The 22,552-nt window shown below is 44.2% G+C and overlaps 1 pseudogene; it reads left to right on the top strand.

The window, feature by feature from the left end:
* LOC112605865 overlaps positions 1 to 21,966 on the top strand; it is a 46,535-nt pseudogene extending 24,569 nt beyond the window's left edge.
* Positions 21,967 to 22,552: the final 586 nt, after the last annotated feature.

Below are 22,552 nucleotides of genomic sequence, written 5' to 3' on the forward strand. Positions count from 1 at the left end.
TGCAAGCTCCGCCTCCCGGGTTTACGCCATTCTCCTGCCTCAGCCTCCCGAGTAGCTGGGACTACAGGCGCCAGCCACCTCGCCCAGCTAGTCTTTTGTATTTTTTAGTAGAGACGGGGTTTCACCAGGTTAGCCAGGATGGTCTCGATCTCCTGACCTCGTGATCCGCCCATCTCGGCCTCCCAAAGTGCTGGGATTACAGGCTTGAGCCACCGCGCCCGGCCTACCATTACTTTTAATGGCAAAAACTGCAATTTCTTTTGCCCCAACTGATACTTACCAGTTGGAGTAATCTTGCATAGGTCTCTTGCTGATGTGAGACATAATTTCTTCTTCCATAAATTATTAATCACTGCCCTGACCTGCCTAACCTACAGGGCCACTGTGCTCAATAAAAGGTAAGGCATGTTGTAAATGTAAGGTGCTGCCAAGATTGACGGGAGTGTCAGCTGGGAGCAGGGCCTGCAATTCCCCGCAGCCACCAAACCAACTTGACCTGGACATGTTCAGGGAACTGGGCTAGTCTGGAATGAAGTAAGAACCCAAGCCTTAGCGTCACCCAGGATGGACTTCCTGACTCCTCGGTTCTGAGATATGTCACTATGTACACAGTAGGGTGGTGGTAAGTTAGCCCAGCTTTCTGAAGAGTATTTGGCATTCTCTATTAAAATCCATCAAGTGTGTACTCTTGTACCAGGGCTTATAATTCTAGGAAAGCATCCTGCGGAAATACCAGCACATGTGCATAAGAGATAAACATAGCTGTGGCCGGGCACGGTGGCTCACGCCTGTAATCCCAGCACTTTGGGAGGCCGAGGCGGGTGGATCACGAGGTCAGGAGTTCGAGACCAAGCTGGCCAAGATGGTGAAACCCTGTCTCTACCAAAAATACAAAAAGTAGCCAGGCATGGTGATGGGTGCCTGTGATCCTAGCTACTCGGGAGGCTGAGGCAGGAGAATCACTTGAACCCGGGAGGCGGAGATTGCATTGAGCCGAGATCATGCCACTGCACTCCAACCCGGGCAACAGAGTGAGACTCTGTCTCAAAAAAAAAAAAGAAAGAAACAAACAGTTGTTATTGATGATTAATGATAGCCAGCTTCTGGGTTCTTTATATGTATTAACTCATTTAATCCTACAAAAAACCCTTTGAAGTTATTATCCCCATTTCATAGATGAGAAAACTGAGGCATAGAAAGGTAAAGTAAACCACCCAGCATTATAAAGCTGGCAGATGGCCCCACTGAGATCTGAAGCTGGGAGGTCTGGCTGCAGATCATGTGTTCATCCTCTACACAGGTGCAGAAGCAAGTTTTGCAGAGCCTGTGTTTCAGACAATTTTAGAGAGCCTCTTAAAAAAACACAAAATTACACATACAAGTTAGGCACACAATGAATATTTATTTGCAAAGAGAAAATAAACTGCAAAAGTCACACATTTTAAAAACCTACCAAATACCATCATCACAAGATTCAGAAAAATAACAATGTTCTTATTGATTTACTGCTTCATGTGCTTTTACAATGCCTTCTTTCCTACATTTTTTGGCTGTGTACTCTTTGATTGCTTCTGATTCACATGACAACAATTTTGAAATATCACTTTTCATAAAGAGAGTAGGAAGATCGTTCAGTCTTTCCTATGGCACAGCAAATGGAAATTTGTTCTTTATTATTGATAGTCATGATGAGAAAACAAGCCACTTCATACAGACATATACTTACTGCTTCTGGTATTACTGCAGATTTGGCCCTACAAAGACAGAATCTTGATACATTTTATTCTCCCGGGTTCTAGTCAAAAAAGAAAAAAACCATATGGTACATTTTTTGTTGTACATGCTGAAATATTATGTTTCCGGTAGACTTTTGTGAGAATCAAAATCCTTTTCATACCTCTGACCATTGGAACTTTCCCCAGACTAGCTTCCGGTTCTGTACATTTCAAATCAGGTCTCTTCCACTTCTGTAAAATTCTGTGCCTGTTGTCCTCGGGCATGTTTTTACTGAGACATGGCCCAGGGTCCTGTAACTTTGGGTCTTGACCCCTGTGAGTTGGCACGGGACAGTAGTACTATTACTGGACGTCACTCTTACGTTGTGCAGCTGGCATTCACTTACCTGAATCCTGTGACAGTAAATGAAATGGAAGCTCCCTGGAAGGGGCCTGGACAATGAGGCGCCAGAAGCATCAACTTCTTTGGCTTTGTGGATATGCTGCACAAAAGGATAAAAGAATGATGCCCATCACAGCCTGTTTTTAATGATGAAAAACTGGGTAAACCTAAATGGTCATCAGTACAGGACTGGTTAGAATATGGGATGTCCATGTAACACACTCCTTTGCGAAATGAAAACATGCAAGTAAATGTCTTAGAAAAAATGGCCGGGTGCAGTGACTCACGCCTGTAATCCCAGCTGTTTGGGAGGCCAAGGTGGGCAGATCACTTGAGGTTGGGAGTTCAAGACCAGCCTGCTTAATGTGGTAAAATCCCGTCTCTACTTAAAGAAAAAAAAAAAAAAGCTAGGCATGGTGGCGTGTGCCTGAAATCCCAGCCACTTGGGAGGCTGAGGTAGGAGAATCACTTGAACCCAGGAGGCAGAGGTTGCAGTGAGCTGAGATCATGCCACTGCACTCCAGCCCACAACAGAGTGTGACTTCATCTCAAGAAAAAAAAGTCTTAGGAAAAAATGAAAAGTAAACATCTAGATTTGTACAAGGCAAGGTATCTTCTTTCCTCATGGTAAAGTAAAAACACAAGCTACAAGATAGTATAGATAGTATAATCGTGTTTGTATATTTCAAAAATTGGAAATTGGTATATTTGTAAATGCACAGACACATTTTGGCGCATAGTTAAGAAACTGAGAAGTGATTGTGGGGTGTTTGGACTGAGAATCTGGGGAAGAAAAGAGGAAGTTTTAGTTTTCACTTTTTACCAATACTGTTTGAGTTATTTGACTTTGAGTATATATTATTATTATTATTTTTGTTTGTTTGTTTGTTTGTTTGTTTTTTGAGACGGAGTCTCGCGCTGTCGCCCAGGCTGGAGTGCAGTGGCCAGATCTCAACTCACTGCAAGCTCCGCCTCCCGGGTTCACGCCATTCTCCGGCCTCAGCCTCCCGAGTAGCTGGGACTACAGGCGCTGCCACCTCGCCCGGCTATTTTTTGTATTTCTTAGTAGAGACGGGGTTTCACCGTGTTAGCCAGGATGGTCTCGATCTCCTGACCTCGTGATCCGCCCATCTCGGCCTCCCAAAGTGCTGGGATTACAGGCTTGAGCCACCGCGCCCGGCCGAGTATATATTATTAACATATATACTCACTTGCAGATGACAGCACCCCAACTCAAAAGAGATTAAGGAAAAAAGGAAATGTATTATTCCTGTAACTGGCTGGGAGCATTGGGCAGTGCTGGATCCAGGTGCTCAAAAGGTGTTGTCATTATTCTGCCTTTTTAAATCTCTTGGTCATCTTTCTTCCTCTTTGGCTGAATCCTCAGGCAGGCTTTCCCTTTGCAGTAGCAAATGGTCACCAGTCACCCCAGACTTAAACTTTTATTAGCTCAGCCATCCCTGTGAAAAGAAAGATAAATCTTTTTCCCTAAAGTTTCCACCGAAAGCTGTGGTGTTGACTCTGTTGCATCCTTTCTGGCCATACATCCATCTCTGGAACATTTATGGAGCCTGGAAAGATGAATTAGGCTGAGGGACCAGGTGAGATCATATGGTCACCCTGGACCAGAGGTGGGTTCAGTTTCACCCAAACCAGATAGGCTGAGCCATTGCCTGAGAGGGAGGAGGGATTCTAGGAAGAAAAACCGAGGTGCTATTCCCTAACGATGAGAATATGGTCACTATTAGGCAAGAACATCTATTTGCCACATACACATTCCTTTTACAATTTTAAAGGGAGAAAGAATTTTTAAAAGACTGAATTGTCAGGGGAAAATCTCAGAGCAAGTCAAATATCTCAGCCTTGCTAGTAAAGCAAAATAGAAATTATTGACAATGATTGAATGAAGGATAGAGAAAATTCCTTTCTACTATCTTTTCAAAAGAATCAAAAGTTGCATTTGTTTGCTGGAATAATTATGCTGGTTGAATAATTAATAGTAAATATTGGGTTGAATTAAATAAATTATAGTATATTTGTATAATGGGGAATATACAGCCCTTAAAATGATGTAGTAGATGAATATTAATATAGGAAAATTTGCCACAATTACCTTAAGGAAAAAAATGCAGGTTGCAAAACAATATTTATAATACGATCTCACTTTTATTTTTAAAACGTGGATGTATGTATGTATAGTAGAAAAACTCGAAACTAGCCTACAATTGTTTCATCAGCAGCTTTTCTGAGTAGATATGTTATGAATGACTTTTATTCTCTTTCCATTTTTGTATTTTCCAAGTTTTCTCCAATGAATATTTATTGCCTTTTTAAATGTAATTTTAATTTTTATTAGTTATTACTTTAGAAAGTCAAACAGTCCTATAAAACATAATGAAAAGCAGTATCCTGTGTCTGTCTTCACCCTAGTTCTCATTTCCAGAGGCAAGCACGTTCAATGCTTTAGATGTTTTTTTAAGTATTTATTTCCATTTTTCTAAATAACAAGTTTATATTGCTATTCTTGATACTTCAAATTTATATTTTACATATTGACTTTCTAATAAGGAGTACGAAGACAATTATGTTACAGCACCCTTTGAATACAATTCTTTGTTCATCTTCCCAACATGGCTTAAGTCACTTATACCACGCCCAGCCCAATTCTTATTTTTATTCAATTTGTATTTGTTGTTTTTATGACATGGACCATGTGTTATTTACTGCTGATCCAGGTCATGTAATTACATTTCCCTTCCTGACACCTATTTCCTTTAAGGACTTTAATTTGACCCTGAAAACCCTGCCACTAAGTGAAGACCTGTTAAATGGAAGAAAAAAAAAACTCATGAATATTAACAGGAGAAAGTATTAATGCATCCCAACCCAAGATGCTCAACTTTCACAGATAGGAAAAAATATCAAATGAACAATAAAAACAAGCTTAAATAAATAATACACAATGAGTTGTTATAATAAAGACTTGACTTTATTCACCAAAGGAGGAGGAGTAGACTTGAGTGTGTGATGGAAGAGGGAGTCATTCTCTGGAAGGTATGTTCTTGTTGCACCATTGTATTCATCAACTTTTGGGGGTCATAGTTATCATTTGCTCAAGCTGCACTTAAAAACAATATGGACCTACACCTGTACGGCTAAATAAAAGCTAAATATGAGAGTACCTCAAAACGTGGAAACAGTATGCACACCCAAAAGACTAAAGTGTTGTAGAAGGTCTTTCTTATTTGGCACTCCTTGCGTAACAAAGCACTTGGGGCTCATCTGTATGTGGCAAGTAACTCAAATTTGCCCAGTATGCTAGTCTATGAATGGAAATGTTGAATCAGCTAGTAGGTATGTCATTGCCTGAAATTGTAATGTCAAATTATCATGTCTTTGCAGCACATATATTTAGTGTGCTTCTGGGTAAAAATTTGTTATCCCCAAAACAAAAATAAAAGACAAATAATAGTTGTCTGACAAGTGGAATAATTTTTCAAGATATATTATGGAGAGAAAAATTTAAGAGTCCTTATATGAGGTAATTACAGAATGTTTTATTTTTCTTATATTTAATTGTTTTTTAAAAAAATGTTTGGTGTTTGTCAAATTTCTGGTGAAATATTTGTACAGCTATAGAATGCCTCTCTACGTAACAAAACATGTCAGATAATCTACCACTTTTATTTTTTATCCCCAGAGACACTTTCTAGATATCTCTCTTCTCCTGCTCTGCTCTGGATTAGTTTTCCTTTTGAATTGCTGTACAGCTGTTTTCTTGGCCTTTTCTTTTCCATCCTCCTGAAAATTCCTGGTCTCTTCTCACCTGTACTGGATTACCTGTTGATCCCATTCCTTTTCTTCAGCTGACTCCTTCATTTTGATGGAGCATATCCTTCAGTAACTTTTTAAGAAAGGTATATGGGAGGTAATTTTTTTAAGACCCTGCATTTTCTAAAAATGTCTCTATTCTATATTCGCTTCTGACTGATAGTTTGGCAGGCTAAAGAATTCAAAGTTAGAAATAACTTTCCTTCTGAATTTTAAAAGCACTGTTCTATCATTTTCTAGTTTGATGACATTTTGATGTCTATTTTTCCCTAAGAGCTTTTATTCATTTCTGGTGACCTAAAGTTTTGGAATGACAGACTTTGACTTGAGAATTCCTACATTATGCTAGGCTCTTTGAAGTCCTCCTTAATCTAGAAACTTAGATTCCTCCATTCATTAAAGTTCTTCTATTTCTTTCTTTGATGTTTCCCCTCCTCCATTGTCTCTCTTGGTTATTTAGACTTTGGATCTCCAGACAGATCTCACTTTCTCTCATTTTCCATTTCTGTTGTAATGTTAGAGTTTCTGGGGAATGTCCTCAACTGTATCTTCTCATCCATCTGTTGCATTTTTATTTCGGCTCTCACATTTTTCATTTCTATGAGTTCGTTCTTGTTCTTCTCTTTTTATGAACTTCATTCTTATTTTATAGTTGCAATATCTTCTCTCATCATGACTACTAATCATATATATATATGTATATATTTTTTTGAGACAGAGCCTCGCACTTTTGCCCAGGCTGGAGTGCAGTGGTGTGATCTCGGCTCACTGCAAGGTCCGCCTCCTGGGTTCATGCCATTCTCCTGCCTCAGCCTCCTGAGTATCTGGGACTACAGGTGCCAACCACCACACCCAGCTAATTTTTTGTATTTTTAGTAGAGACGGGGTTTCACTATTTTAGCAAGGATGGTCTTGATCTCCTGACCTCATGATCTACCCGCCTTGGCCCCCCAAAGTGCTGGGATTACAGGTGTTAGCCACCGCACCCGGCCCATATATATGTGTGTAGATATATATATATATTTTTTTTTTTTCTTTTTTTTTTTTTGAGATGAAGTCTCACTCTGTTGCCCACGCTGAAGTGCACTGGGGTGATCTTGGCCCACTACAACCTCCACCTCCCAGGTTCAAGCAATTCTTCTGCCTCAGCCTCCTGAATAGCTGGGACTATAGGTGCGTGCCACCACACATGGCTAATTTTTGTATTTTTAGTACAGACAGGGTTTCACTATGTTGGTCAGTATTATTTTGCCCCTGCTTTGTATTAATTGTGTCAGTTACTTCCTTCTTCCCTCCCTCCCTCCTTTCTTCCTTTCTTTTCTCGTCTCTTTCTCTCTTTCTTGTGCTCTTTATGATTGTTATTTTTAGTCTCTATCTTCCATGTCAAAATCAGTCCCTCAGTATCTGATGAACCTCTAGGAGAGAGGCTCTGAACTGCCGATTGGAGGTTCTTTGCTTGTTAGTGTGGCTTAGCAGCTGGTGAACTTCACTATAGGCTGACTGAGTGGGACCTGGCTATTTCACTTGGAAATCCTTGTTGTTCATATTTTTAAGCCAATTATCTGGGCTGATTAGAACCCTCCAGCCTGCTACCTGGGGTGGGGTGGTTTAGGTTTGGCTGTAGCTTTATGGCATGCAGGTAGGGGCACCATATTTGACAGTCCAACTTTTCACAATGTAAATCCTGTGTGTAGAAGGCCTCTTCTACCTCTCTCAGGTATACGCCACGTCTACGAGTTGACCTCACCAGAAAGTAAAGTTCCTATCTCTGTCTGGGTATAGAAGGGGTAGTTACCAGACCATAAGGATTGAGGTTGGAGGTCTGAGCATCTAGATTCTCCTTTTTAAAGGTCAGCTATGTTTAAAAGGACATCGTACATAATGTTTTGATTTAAGAGAAAATATTTTAAGGGGGGAGGGCAATTATACTCCACTTAAAGCAAATCCCACTTCATTAAGACCAAATGATTCCAAGAGCACACACATCCTAGTACTGCAAGATATCTGATTGTTCACCAAGAAAATTTCCAGTGAGCAAAAGCCATGAGCAAACTCTTAAACTCTGGAATCTAAAGAACAATAAAAATGGATGTCCCGAGGACATCATATCCCATCACCACTGAAGTTGCCTTGTATATTACCATGGCTAAAACTTCCTACCCTCAGCCATTATGTCAGCAGGCAATGAAGGCTATATGGGTGCCTTTCTTTTTTTTCTTTTTTTTTTTTGAGACAGAGTGTCGCTTTGTTGCCCAAGCTGGAGTGCAGTGGAGCTTGCAGTGAGCCGAGATTGCAATCTGGGGTTGCAATCTCGCCTGGGTTCAAGCGAGTCTCATGCCTCAGGCCTCTCAGGTAGCTGGGGTTACAGGTGTGTGCCACCAAGCCTAGCTGTTTTTTTTTTTTTTAAAGAGATGGGATTTTGCCAGGCTGGTCTCAAACTCCTGGCCTCAAGTTGTCTGCCTGCCTCAGCCTCCCAGAGTGCTGGGATCACGTGCATGAGCCATGGCACCCGGCCAATGGGTGCCTTTCTGTGAATTAAAGGCATGATTAATAAACCTATTTTTTGGCCACCATTTATTTAGCACCTACTAGGTGCCAGGCCTTGGACCAGGTGCTTTTAACATGTTATTTCATACATGTATTATCACGTAAGTTGGTATGGGTTATGTCCTGCACAATCCAAGGGCTGTCATTTATTTTATAGCCCATATCAATGATGGCTCCCTGGAACTGTGCAGTGCACAACCTGAGCAGCAATACATGGTGACTCTGATTTAAATCCTTCCAGTAATTCTAAGGAGTTCAGATCATTCAACAGATGATGAAATCATGGGTCAGAGAGAATAAGAAACTGGTTGAACTTCTCACAGCTATCAAGTATTGGAGCTGAGATTCTAATCCCCAAACCACCTGATTCTAAAGTTAGTGCTTTTACCAGGACTCTACTTTCACTATGGCAGAGACGGCAGATGGGGTAGGATGGAGGGGCTAGGGGCTGTATAATGACACGAACTGTTTCCAGCAGGTGCTGGTTCTACCCTGAAAGCTGCCCTCAGTCTAGACCTTAGCGTGCCTTGCCACATAGGAAAGTCCTCCAGAAAGCCATTGCCATTTTAAACTCTGGCTCAGTGTTGTGGCTTCTCTCAGTGACACCTGGGGCCAGGACTGGTGTTTGTTTATCTAGTGTCCTCACTCTCCTTTGCAGTCAGACCACTAGAGGTTTCTGAGTCTTGAAGGGAGGTGTCCTTTCAAGAAGGGAGTTAGAAAGTACAGTCTGAGCTAGCAAGAGGGTTGGGGAAGAGGAACAGAGAGCCATGCTTGCAGCAGGTGCAGTGTCTAGCAAGGAACTTCAGTGCAACATGGCTATAAGGACATAAATCCTGCAAGCCAGGAATAGTGAAGTAGCTGCCCTACCAGAGAGCCTCACCCCTTGGGTTAGGGGTTGGGGTGGAGGAACATGTGTGCACATGTGCTCATGTGTGCACACGTGTGTGTGCATGTGTATTCATGCATGTGCATGCTTGTGCAAGTGTGTCGTGTTCACAACGCTTGTGTATATGCAGAAATACAAATATGAAACTTGGAAACACTGCCATGGGAATGAAAACCCATGAAAGTCTGCCTTCTATATGAATGGGAGGTACCTGAACATGTGCACAAGCAAACACACACACATACAGATGTTTACATATCAAGTTCTCCTTGTGCACGAGATTCATTTGCCCTGTTCCCAATCCAGGCAGATTTAGATGCTTTTTTTTTTTCTTTAAATACTTTAAGTTCTAGGGTACATGTGCACAACGTGCAGCTTTGTTACATATGTATATATGTGCCATGTTGGTGTGCTGCACCCATTAACTCGTCATTTACATTAGGTATATCTCCTAATGCTATCCTTCCCTCCTCCCCCAACCCCATGACAGGCCCTGGTGTGTGATGTTCCCCATCCTGTGTCCAAGTGTTCTCATTGTTCAGTTCCCACCTATGAGTGAGAACATGCGGTGTTTGGTTTTCTGTCCTTGTGAAAGTTTGCTGAGAATGACGGTTTCCAGCTTCACCCATGTCCCTACAAAGGACATGGACTCATCCTTTTTTATGGCTGCATAGTATTCCATGGTGTATATGTGCCACATTTTCTTAATCCAGTATATCACTGATGGACATTTGGGTTGTTCAAGTCTTTGCTATTGTGAATGGTGCCACAATAAACATACGTGTGCATGTGTCTTTACAGCAGCATGATTTATAATCCTTTGGGATGCTTTTTATTTTTCTTTGTGTTTCTGTTGAAATGTTCTCAAGCACCTCGGAAGTAGCAACCACTTACTCTTCTTGCAATAGTAATACAACTTGTCAGTTACTTATTTCCTAGCCAGACAATGTGTTCAACCCTTTATATGCATTACCTTGTTGACATTTCCCAGGACCTTATGAAATAGATGTCATATCCAACTTTCAGTTAAGAAAATTGAGACTCTGAGAGGTGAAGTCATGTACCCAGGTCTCACTGTTCATAATTGGCTGTGGACACATCTGAACCCATATCTAACCCCAAATATGGGCTCATTCTGACACATTCACGAATGCAACAAATGTTTATTGAGCATCTATTATAGGTCAGGCACTGTTCTAATTGCTGGAGATGAGGCAGTAAATGAAATAGATGAAAATCTCTGACCTCATACATGTGGCCAACAAGCATGTGAAAAAAAGCTCAGTATCAATGATCATTAGAGAAATGCAAATTATAACCACAATGACATACTACCTCACACCAGTCAGAATAGCTATTATTAAAAAGTAAAAAAATAACATGCTGGCGAGGTTGTGGGGAAAAAGGAACGCTTATACACTGTCGGTGGGAGTGTAAATTAGTTCAGCTATTGTGGAAGACATTGTGGCGATTCCTCAAAGAGCTAAAAGCAGAGCTACCATTCAACCCAGCAATCCCATTAGTGGGTATATACCCAAAGGAATATAAATTATTCTACTATAGAGACACATGCATGCGTATGTTCATGCAGCACGATTCACAGTATCGAATACATGGAATCAACCTAAATACCCATCAATGATAGACTGGATAAAGAAAAATAACAAAAATGTGGTACATACACACACCATGGAATACTATGCAGCCGTAAAAAAGAATGAGATCATGTCCTTTGCAGGGACATGGGTGGAGCTGGAAGCCATTATCTTCAGCAAACTAATACAGGAACAGAAACCTAAATACCTCATGTTCTCACTTATAAGTAGGAGCTAAATGATAAGAACACATGGACACACGGGGGTAACAACACACACTGGGGCCTTTTAGAGGGCGGAGGGTTGGAGGAGGGAGAGGATCAAGACAAACAACTAATGGATACTAGGCTTAATACCTGGGTGATTAAATAATCTGTACAACAAGTCCCCATGACATAAGTTTACCTATGTAACAAACCTGCATTTGTACCCCTGAACTTAAAAAAAATAGGCATTTTCACCTTCGTGAAGCTTACATTATATAAGGGGAAACAGATCAAACAATTTAAACAATTTAAACAGTAAAACATATCAAGTGTAAATAATAAGGCTAAGTAGGGAAAAGCAGAGCAAGGAAGAAAAGCAGCAATTTGAAGTGACTTTGGATGTAGTGACCAGAGAGTTTCATGGAAAAGGTGACATTAAGGGAGCATGCCACAGAGTTATCTAGGAGAAAAGTATTCCAAGCAGAGGAAACAGCCAGTTCAGAGGTCCTGAGCGGGAGTGGTGCTAGCGGTATTCAAAGAATATTGAGGAAACCAGCATAGCTAGATCAAAGGCCATACGGGGGAAAGTAGTGAATATCATATACTTCCTTTAGTGATGAAATTAAAACGTGTATAACCAATGCTATACATACACTGATGTCTTACCTCTGACAAAGCATATTCACCATACTTTATATTCCTGGCATCTTTCTCTGAAGTCTATAGAGATTGGAGGCGGGGTTTTGTGCCTAGGGAAGGAGGGAGAGAACCTTTAGATTTCTACTGATGTCCACTTGCACTGAAGAAACGTGCATGGTTAGTAGGGGGAGGGCTGCACCAGCGGGAGATGAGAAAACGTTAACCCTATCATTACAATGATGTTGCCCTCAAGCAACTTAGCAGCCAGCCCAGGAGCAGCCCTGAAGGCTCCTGCAAAATTATACCCCTGCAGCCCTGCCTTTCCCCTCTTTGTTGGAGCTAAAAGGGAAACTGTTTAATTCTTAGGACCACATATTTAGCTAACCTGCTCTGGCCTGAGTGATATTTTATGAGGAATTAAGCTCACGGCTGATCATCTTTCACACTGAGGCGGTGGTTAATGTATCCTGGGGAGACCTCACTGTTGAGCCAGCCTCTCTGTTATTGTCAGGGCTTGGGCCTGGGCCTGGGCCTGGGCCTGGGCTAGAGAAATGGCCCCTGTCTTGCCTTGGTTCCAGACGCAAGCCGAGTCTGGGGTTTTGGAGATCTTAAGGAAAGCAGGGCCAACCCAAAGGAAATCAGACACAGAGAACAAAACAAATTGAATTTTTTGAGGAAATTGCTTTTTGCCTCCCATGCCTCCTTCCCTTTTATTTAATTTTTGGGATTCTGTGTGAGTTAGTTACAAACAGTCAACTCAGTATTTTCTACCTATTAATAAATATTAAATATTAAAGAATCCAATTCTGGATGGCTGGTGGATCTGGGTGGGCACAGTGCCAGCTGCTGCCGTGCCTCAGCTTCTTTTCTGGGGCTTCTTCTCCTACACTGACCGATGGTGCCTTTTGACTCCCATCTCCCTGGTCATAGGGAATTGGTCTGTCACCTAAGGACAGCCAATCCATACATTGATCACCAACACATGAAGTGGTGCTGGGCACAAGTTGGGTCTAACTGGGACAAGGGTAACTATCTGAGCCATTCAGATCCCCTCATAGACCCCAAAATGTGGGGACTTATGTGCTTGGTGGCATGAGTTAAAACTAAAGGCACAAAGAGAGGCAGAGACAGGGAGCAGCTGAAGGCTGATGAGAGGTAAACAGGTAACTGGCCACAAGAATGTGCTGGGAATGGGTTTGGCAACTCACACCTGCAATCTCAGCACTTTGGGAGGCCGAGGCAGGAGGGTCGCTCAAGCCCAGGAGTTCAAGACCAGCCTGGGCAATGTAGGGAGAACCCGTCTCTACAAAAAATAAGGGCAAAGTCTGAGTCCTGTCCTCTCACTCTCCTCCCCAGATGGGATGAGTTTCACCACTCGCTCCACCTTCTCCACCAACTGCCAGTCCCTGGGCTCTGTCCAGGTGCCCAGCTATGGCACCCGGCCAGTCAGCAGGGTGGCCAGCGTCTATGCCGGTGCTCTATGCAGGCACTGGGGGCTCTGGGTCCCGGATCTCTGTGTCCCACTCCACCAGCTTCCGGGGTGGCATGGGGTCCGGGGGCCTGGCTGCGGGGATGGTTGAGGGTCTGGCAGGAATGGGAGGCCTGCAGAACAAGGAGGAGACCATGCAAAGCCTGAACGACCGCCTGGCCTCCTACCTGGACAGAGTGAGGAGCCTGGAGACTGAGAACGGAAACTGGAGAGCGAAATCCAGGAGCACCTGGAGAAGAAGGGACCCCAGGTCAGAGACTGGAGCCATTACTTCAAGATCATCGAGGACCTAAGGGCTCAGATCTTCGCAAATACTGTGGATAATGCCCACATCGTTCTGCAGATCGACAATGCCCATCTTACTGCTGATGACTTTACAGTCAGGTATGAGACAGAGCTGACCATGCACCAGTCTGTGGAGAGTGACATCCACAAACTCTGCAAAGTCATTGATGACACCAATGTCACTCAGCTGCAGGTGGAGACAGATTGAGGCTCTCGAGGAGGAGCTGCTTTTCATGAAGAAGAACCATGAAGAGGAAGTAAAAGGCCTGCAAGCCCAGATTGCCAGCTCTGGGTTGACTGTGGAGGTAGAAGCTCCCAAATCTCAGGACCTTGCCAAGATCATGGCAGACATTGTGGCCCAATATGATGAGCTGGCTCGGAAGAACCTACGGGAGCTAGACAAGTAGTACTCTCAGCAGATTGAGGAGAGCACCACAGTGGTCACCACACAGTCCACCGAGGTTGGAGCTGCTGAGATGACACTCACGGAGCTGAGACGTACGGTCCAGTCCTTGGAGATCGACCTGGATTCAATGAGAAATCTGAAGGCCAGATTGGAGAACAGCCTGAGGGAGGTGGAGGCCTGCTACACCCTGCAGATGGAGCAGCTCAACGGGATCGTGCTGCACCTGAAGTCAGAGCTGGCACAGACCCGGGCAGAGGGACAGCGCCAGGCCCAGGAGTACGAGGCCCTGTCGAACATCAAGGTCAAGCTGGAGGTTGAGATCTCCACCTACTGCAGCGAGGGCTTCAATCTTGGTGATGCTCTGGACGTCAGCAACTCCATGCAAACCATCTGGAAGACCACCCCCCACTGGATAGTGGATGGCAAAGTGGTGTCTGAGACCAATGACACCAAAGTTCTGAGCCTTAAGCCAGGAGAAGCAGGGTACTCTTTGGGGAGCAGGAGGCCAATAAAAAGTTCAGAGGTCAGGCTGGGTGCAATGGCTCACACCTGTAATCCCAGCACTCTGGGAGGCCGAGGTGGGCAGATCACCTCAGGTCAGCAGCCTGGCCAACATGGTGAAACCCCGTTTCTATGAAAACACGAAAATTAACTGGGCATGATGGCAGGTGCCTGTAATCCTAGCTACTTGGGAGGCTGGGGCAGAAGAATTGCTTGAACGCGGGAGGCAGAGATTGCAGTGAGCTGAATTCATGCCATTGCACTCCAGCCTGGGTGACAGAGCGAGACTCTGTCTCAAAAAGAAAAAGAAAAAAGTTCAGAGGTCAAAATAAATAAATAAATAAAATAAGATAAAATAGCCAGGCACAGTGGCACAAACCTGTAGTCCCAGCTACTCAGGAGGCTGAGGTAGGAGGATCGCTTGAGCCTTGGAGATTGAGGCTACAGTGAGCTGAGATTGCCCCATGGCACTTCAGCCTGGGTGACAGAGACCCTGTCTCAAAAAATTTAAAAATGTGCTGGATCCCAGAGGACCTCTCTCTTCCCTCCACTGTTCTTTCTCTCCTTTTCTCCCCAGTTCTTTTTTGCCATCGTTTTCTCTTCCCACCTCCAAGTCTGCTTCTCTCAATGTATGACTTCATACATTTCAGAGGCAAAAGAAGAAGAGTGGGAGGGAGGCCTGGTCCCAAACTTTGTAAGCTGTAGGCTTACATCACCCTAGTTGGAAATTCCAGTGGAAGAAAAGAGTTTCTCTTTCCTGGAGTCCATATATAAAATCCTGGGAAAACCCCTAATTGGTCAGTGTGGGTCACATGCCATCCTTCTCTTGGCAAGTTACTATGGCCAGGGGGATGGGTTATTTGATTATCTGGCTTAGGTCACATGTCAAGACCAGTGGCCAGGCAGGCAGCCCCCATGAATCAAATGAAATGGAGGAGTAACTCATTGCAGTAGTTACCGCTACCAGAGGGAGAGGTTAAGAGCAGTGATGGCCATATGAGACCTATGCATCAGCTGTCGACATATAGTAATCCACCCTGTTCTAGGCACGATGGGAAAGGAAGTACAGACACAGATCCTCCCCATGTTGGAAAAAATGGCAAACTCCACGGAGAGTTGCAAACTTATTTTGTAAGTATCAGCACTTACAAAGCAGCCCATCTCCACTGGAAAACTGGACTTCCTCATATTGTCTAATCCTTTTCTAAGCTCCAAGCCCCCTGCCCCTCTGATTCACAAGGGCTTCACTCAGGGCAGCATGGGGAACCTTTGGAAGGTAGGTTAGGCCCACTTCCCTGGCACCCTTGGGCATATTCTTAGGCTGTAGATCATATGACAATTCAAGAAACGGAGGTGGGGTGGGGTGGAGATGAACGAGTGCAGAGCAATCACTGTCCTCACCTGAAGACAGCCAGGAAAGGTCAGGTGACCCAGAGGACTCTAGGTCAATAACAGATTGGCTGCCAGGATAGTCTTACCTGGCTTGGGGGTAGAGTATGAGGAAATACTTCAAATAATACAGGCTTCAGAGAAAACAAAACAAAACAAACAAAACAAAAAATAAACACAGGATCTTTTGCAAAGAGTAGTGAAGAGGAGGTCCTTTAACCTGGACAACCTGATTAGTGCAGCTCACCAACTGTTGGTCCAACTCCTAGAAAGAAGGAATGAGCCGAGGATGGGAGGGGCATGGCTTCCACCTTCAGGAGCAGGTAAGAAGGAAGGCAGGAGGGATATGTGGCATGGAAAATAGTTTGGTAAGTTCTACCCCTGGAATCAGAGTTGAAAAGAACTTATAGATACCTTCATAGGGGCTGTTAGGAACTAAGGCCTAGCATCAAAAGACAGAGGGAGAGAAAGATTGTAAGGAAGAAGATGAGGCTCTGTACTGAATAGATTAATTGTAGAATAATAGATGTCCCTTTCACTCAGTGAGGGCCTCTGGACTGGGTGACACTCAGTAGCAGGCAACTGTAACTGGATATGATTATGAGGAAGGACCACATCATCCAAGGCCAGGATGGGCCATGGGCAGGTCCTCCACCTATCCTGCTAGTGTACTGTACAATCTAGGGGGCTCCACTCCTATTTTGATCTATGTCTATGGTGCTTCCTTCAGTGGTGCGGTGCAGAACCTGACTGACCATAGCAGTAAAGCATTTCCTTGATATCTCAATGGCTAGATGGGTACAGCACAGCTCATGACTCATGCAACAACAAATGTGTCTGAAAACCAACCAGGACCAGTACTGAGCCCCAGGGATCAGGCAAAATGCTGTGGTTCTTGGGAGAGACAGTCACGGGGGGCTGTGTTCATATAATTGTCCAAGTTGTAGGGACAGAGAGAAGGGAGTATTTCATTGTGTCTGGAGAGAGTGGTCAGAGAAGACTTCAGCAAGAAGGTGATACTTGAGCTAAGGCTGAAAGATGAAGAGTTAACCAGACAGATCAAAAGCGGTGAGAGGGCCCATTTCTGGAAGAAGAAATAACACAAACAAAGGCAAAGAACTGCTGGTTCATGTCCTGCCTAACAGGAAAGCCAGTTTAGATATTTGAGTTTGCAGTGGCATAGAATGTAGAGTTTAGCAGGCATGTGGGAACTTGGATTTGGAAGGGCTTTAAGTGTTTTGCTAAGAGGTTAGATCTCCATTCTGGAGGTATATGGAGGGGCAAGAATTGAGGTCTTGTGTAATTCATGGAACCTCCATCTTGCTATGTGTCTGCTTACGGAAAGGTCTGCTATGGTCTGAATATGTTCCCCCAGAATTTATATGTTGAAGCTTAATTACCAATGTGATAGTATTAGGAGATGCAGGCTTTAAGAGATGATTAAGTCATGAAGACAGAGCCTTCATGAATAAGATTAGTCACTTAGGTAAAGAGGTTGAAGGGAGTTCCCAGGTCCCTTCTACCATGTGAGGATGCAGCAAGAGGCATCATCTATGAAGTATCTATGAGCCTCCACCAGACACCAGATCTGCTAGTGCCTGGTTCATGGACTTCCCAGCCTCCAGAACTGTGAGCAATACATTTCTATTATTCACAAATTACCTAGTGTAAGGTATTTTGTTACAGCAACCTGAATGGACTAGGATGGGGCCTATGTTTACTAGGTCCTTTATTGCCTGAACGAATGCCTCCTGGGCAGGCAGATACTGTGACAGAGTGAAGTTGACAGGTGTTAGAGCCAATGTGCATCCGCAGGGACTCTGGGGGACTGAAGCATGTGTGTCCTGTTTGAAGGGACAGTCATTACTCAGCTCTAGTTAATTGTTGCCATGAAGAAATGTGGTCTCAGTTTTGCCAGCTCCCTTAATTTTTCGAGAGAAGCCAGAAATCAAGGTTTTAGGTAAAATTTTCTCTGCTTTAAATGAAAGCAACTAATTCAAATGTTTTCAAAACATCATGCAGGCCAAACAAAATTCAAGCATAAGCAGGATTTAGCTAGCCACCTGGTTCTCCTACCTTCCCATTCATCACCTACCCACCCATCCAACCATCCATTCACCCACCCATATACATATCCATCCATTTGTCCATTCATCCATGCACACTCCTTCCATCCAGATACACAACCATACATCCACCCACTAATCTATCCATGCACCTATCCATTCATCCATCTCTCCATCTACCCACTTTCCAACCATACACCCCCCACCTACACTTATATACACATCTATCCATCCATCCATCCATCTATCCATCCATCCATCCATCCTATCTATCTACCCATAAACATACACAGCCATACATCCACCCCACTAATCTTTCTACCCACATATCATTTCGTCCATCCATCCATCTATCCATCCATCCATCCATGCGTCCGTCCGTCCGTCCATCCATCCATTCCTCTTCCACTGTTAAAGTACACTCCCTCTGAAACCTTTACAAGATGGAAATATTCATTTTGTTCCATTTTCTCCACCTGCCCTTGGTCTTAGAAGTCCTGCTTCCCTCCAAATTCAGGCAAATTATGTTTGTAAAGTAGTGCAAATACGAGTGACGTTGTGCCTACCTCTCTTTACAGGGATTTTTTTGCTTTCTCTTTGTGTCCTTGCTGTGCGGCCTGAAGTAGGAGTGTATTTTTTCTCCCCTTGGATTTGAGCCTTCATAAGTGTTCCAGAACAAAATTAAACCAAATAGAGAATTAGATTCTCCTCCCTTTTCTTGGAAATATCTTGCCACTGGGCCAGGCTCCCTGGGAATTAAATAACTCTTCAAAAGGAGATCAGAAATAGATTTCTCAGTGGGGTTTCTAGATGTCAGTAAATGGATTTATGGAAAATGGGTTAGGTTTGGCAAATTTTAAATTGTGATTGGGTGAATGTGCAATGTGTCTCTGTAAATAACCCCTTTTCACTTTCTCCTTCTCTATATCGAGTTGGAACTCTTCCTCCTTAATATCCGGCTTCCATTGTCCTTCCTTACTTTACCTAAATGCTTTACCTAAATATCTCCTCCAGCCTGAGGTTAGAGGATTGGAAAGGGAGAAGGTCAGATAACTAATACTTACTGTGCTAAATTCCTGATCTATGTGATAGCATTTATAGTTCTGATTTCCATGGCAGATATCCTAGCATGATCTAAGTAGGAGGGCATTACTAGATATACATGCTTTGAGCTTCAATTTTTTCATCTGTCAAATGGAACAAAGCTTCCATATCTCCTTTCCCAACCAAATGAAAATATCTTCAAAGGGTCTGCCAAGGTACCTGACAACACCACCATGACTAGTCCCCCCTCAAGGAATTAAAACTTTGCTAAAATGTATATGCTCTCTGGGAGCTCATCCCACTGTCAAATCAGCTTTTATTATTATTCAAATGTATTTGTGAGATTAGGAGGCCCAGAGAGTATGGAACACAGGGAGGGTAGGTCTTGATGGATTTTAATGGAGCCACGGGGAGGTCTGCATAGATGCTGGTGGGAAGGAACATGAGAGAGAAGCATGAGCCTGTGGCGCCTTGGGGACAGTTTGAAGGCTGTCTGGGGAAGGAATGAAAAAGAAGCAGTGGATACCTTTCCTCTCACCTCTAGACCATTCATCTGGTCTGCTACTTTTTCAGCTGAATACCTCCCCATCGTGAGGAAATGGTGCATCAGAACAGGATGGTGTCATAAATTGAGCAGTTCTTATCATCCATACCCTCAGTCTTCCTTTCTATCAAATGGACAGAATTGCTGTGAGAAATTCAGCAAGATAAATTAAGGTAATGTTGGTGCAAGGGCCTGACTTCACCTCCAAGGGGCTGCTTCTGTCTGAGCTCAGTCAATCTGCGGTTGGGCCTCTCCTAATAGGCCAGAGAGAGAGAGGTCTTTACAGCTGGGATCAGGTGTGAGGGTAGAACAGGTGACCCGCCAGTCCTTAATCACCTGCCGATTTGCAAGGGGAGAGGTAAATACAGTAGTCCCTCAGTATTCACAGGGGATTGGTTCTAGGCCTCCCCACAGATAAAAAAATCCAAGAATTCTCAAGTCCCTTATATAAAATGGTGTAGTATTTGCATATGACCTAGGCACGTCCTTTTGTATACCTTCAATCATTTCTAGATTATTTATGATACCTCATACAATGTAAACGCTACATAAATCGTTGTTATACTATATTGTTTTTTATTTGGACTATTTTTGTTGCATTGTTGTTATTTGGTGCTTTGTATATCTTCCATCTGTGATTGGTGGATGTGGAACCCGGCGAAGCAGAAGGCCCGCTGTACAACAGCAGTGGCAGCTCTTGATGCTTATTTTGTGCCAAGCGTTTTACAGATGTTATTTCATGTAATACTTTCCATAATCCCCGAAGTAGGAATTCTTTCAATTCCCATTTTATAACTGAGGAAGTAGAGGCATGGTGGGAGGGTGAAATAATTTCCCCAAAGCCCCAGTGAGTGGGATAGTTAGGATGGAGTAGTGGTAACAGAGACCATATGGTCCGCAAAGCCTGAAATATTTACCATCTGGCCCTTGACAGAAAAAGCGTCCTGACTGCTGCTACAGCAGAACGAGCTACTACCAAGGCAGGAGACAGAGGGGGCAAGGGGATGAATACCCTGGCTGCTCCGTCCTCACACTCTGGTCTCTACTTCTGTTACTGCCTCCCACTGGCTGACCCAGGAACCCAGGGAATCTCTCCTGGCTGTGCCCACAACCCCCTCATTTCATTGCTTCCTTGTTTGGGGCCTTTCTGATGAGATGGGAGTTTCTGGAAGACTTGGGGCTTCATAGTTTTTTTGTTTGTTTGTTTTTAAGATGAAGTCTCGCTCTGTCACCCAGGCTGGAGTGCAAGTGGCGTGATCTTGACTCACTGCAACCTCCACCTCCTGGGTTCAAGCGATTCTCCTGCCTCAGCCTCCTGAGTAGCCGGGATTACACACGCCCACCACCATGCCCAGCTAATTTTTGTATTTTTAGGAGAGATGGGGTTTTACCCTGTTGACTAGGCTGGTCTTGAACTCCTGACCTCAGATGATCCACACACTTCCACCTCCCAAAGTGTTGGGATTACAGGCGTCAGCCACGGTGCTCAGCCTTCATAGAATTTAAGAGTCAGGGCAGCTGGGTGTGGTGGCTCACGCCTGTAATCCCAGCACTTTGGGAGGCTGAGGCGGGTAGATCACGAGGTTAGGAGTTCGAGACCAGCCTGGCCAATGTGGTGAAACCCCGTTTCTACTAAAAATACAAAAAGAAAAAAAAAAAAAAAACACTGGCCAGATGTGGTGGCATGCGCCTGTAGTCCCAGCTACTCGGGAAGCTGAGGCAGGAGAATCACTTGAACCAAGGAGGCAGAGGTTGCAGTGAGCCGAGACTGTGCCACTGCACTCCAGCCTGGGCAATAGAGGGAGACTCCATCTTGGGGGGCATAGGAGGGGAAGGGCAGCTCAGAGATAAAGATTCAAATCCTGACTAATCTTTCTAGTCCTGAGTTTCCCTGACTTGACAATAGGACTGACGTGAGGCCTGAGGGAGAGGATCTGGTAAGGCCTAAGGAGAGCCTTTGGAGAACAGAAAGGCCTTTTCCAAACGTGCTGGCCCTTCTGCCTTGGAGAGGCCTCCTCAGGGGACCTCCCTGACCCTCTCTCCCCGTAACCTGGCTTCGCTTTTCTTCATATCACTCATCCCTACTTCGTGCTACATATGTGTTGTATGTACACATATCTGTGTATAACAGACATGTATTTTGTATGTAGACATGCACATAGGTGTACAGTACTTGCATGTGCATGTGTATACATACATGCCATGTGTATTAGTTTCTTGCCTTTCTCCCACACTGTTGTCTTATTCATCACTCTATACCCAATGCCTAAAACACCCACCCGCTCAAATCAGGCACTTGATAACAGCCGGTTGAATGAATGATTGAAACAATGTCTGTTACTTTTAACAGTTTCTTCTGCATCCTTCTTACTATCCAGCCAGCAGAGTACTTTCCCCTCCAGATTGTTCTGGATGAATGAAGGCATTTTTGATACCAATTTATTAGCATATCTAGGATTGGGATCCCTAAATAAGGCGGGGGCCCACAACCTCATCTAAATAAATGGGTTTTCCCCATCCCTGTGCCCTGTGGCTCTGCTGTCACCCTGAGTTTGCTTTCCCTTCCCATGAGCTCGCCCTCCTCATTTCCTACCCGGTGGCCTCAGGTGGCAGGTGAATGGGGCAGACGTCTGCGCTGCTGGCCAGCACCAAAGGCAGGGGATATGTGTGCAATTTCCTGAGCAGCACAGGAGGAGAGCGAAGAAAGAGGAAGGAGGAGTGCTGAGGCCGGCTGGCAGCCTCCTGGCTTCATTTCCTGGGGACTCCAGCAGCCAGCAGAGAAGGAGTGAAATGGGATTGAGCAAGGTTCCCAGGCCCTCTGGCTTGTGAGTGTTGTGGGTGAGAACTGAGGACTGACTCTGAGGTTGGGTGGGTGGCAGAAACATCTCTTTATCTTTTGATGAAGCTTGCCTTAGCTTTTGTGGTTCTCAGGACTTTACCCGAGAACACGTTTGCATCTAAAATCCCCGAGAGCCTGTTTCAGCCCTTGAAGCTCGGCCTCCTTTT

This window comes from Theropithecus gelada, chromosome 14, assembly GCF_003255815.1.
Source record: "Theropithecus gelada isolate Dixy chromosome 14, Tgel_1.0, whole genome shotgun sequence".
Taxonomy (NCBI): domain Eukaryota; kingdom Metazoa; phylum Chordata; class Mammalia; order Primates; family Cercopithecidae; genus Theropithecus; species Theropithecus gelada.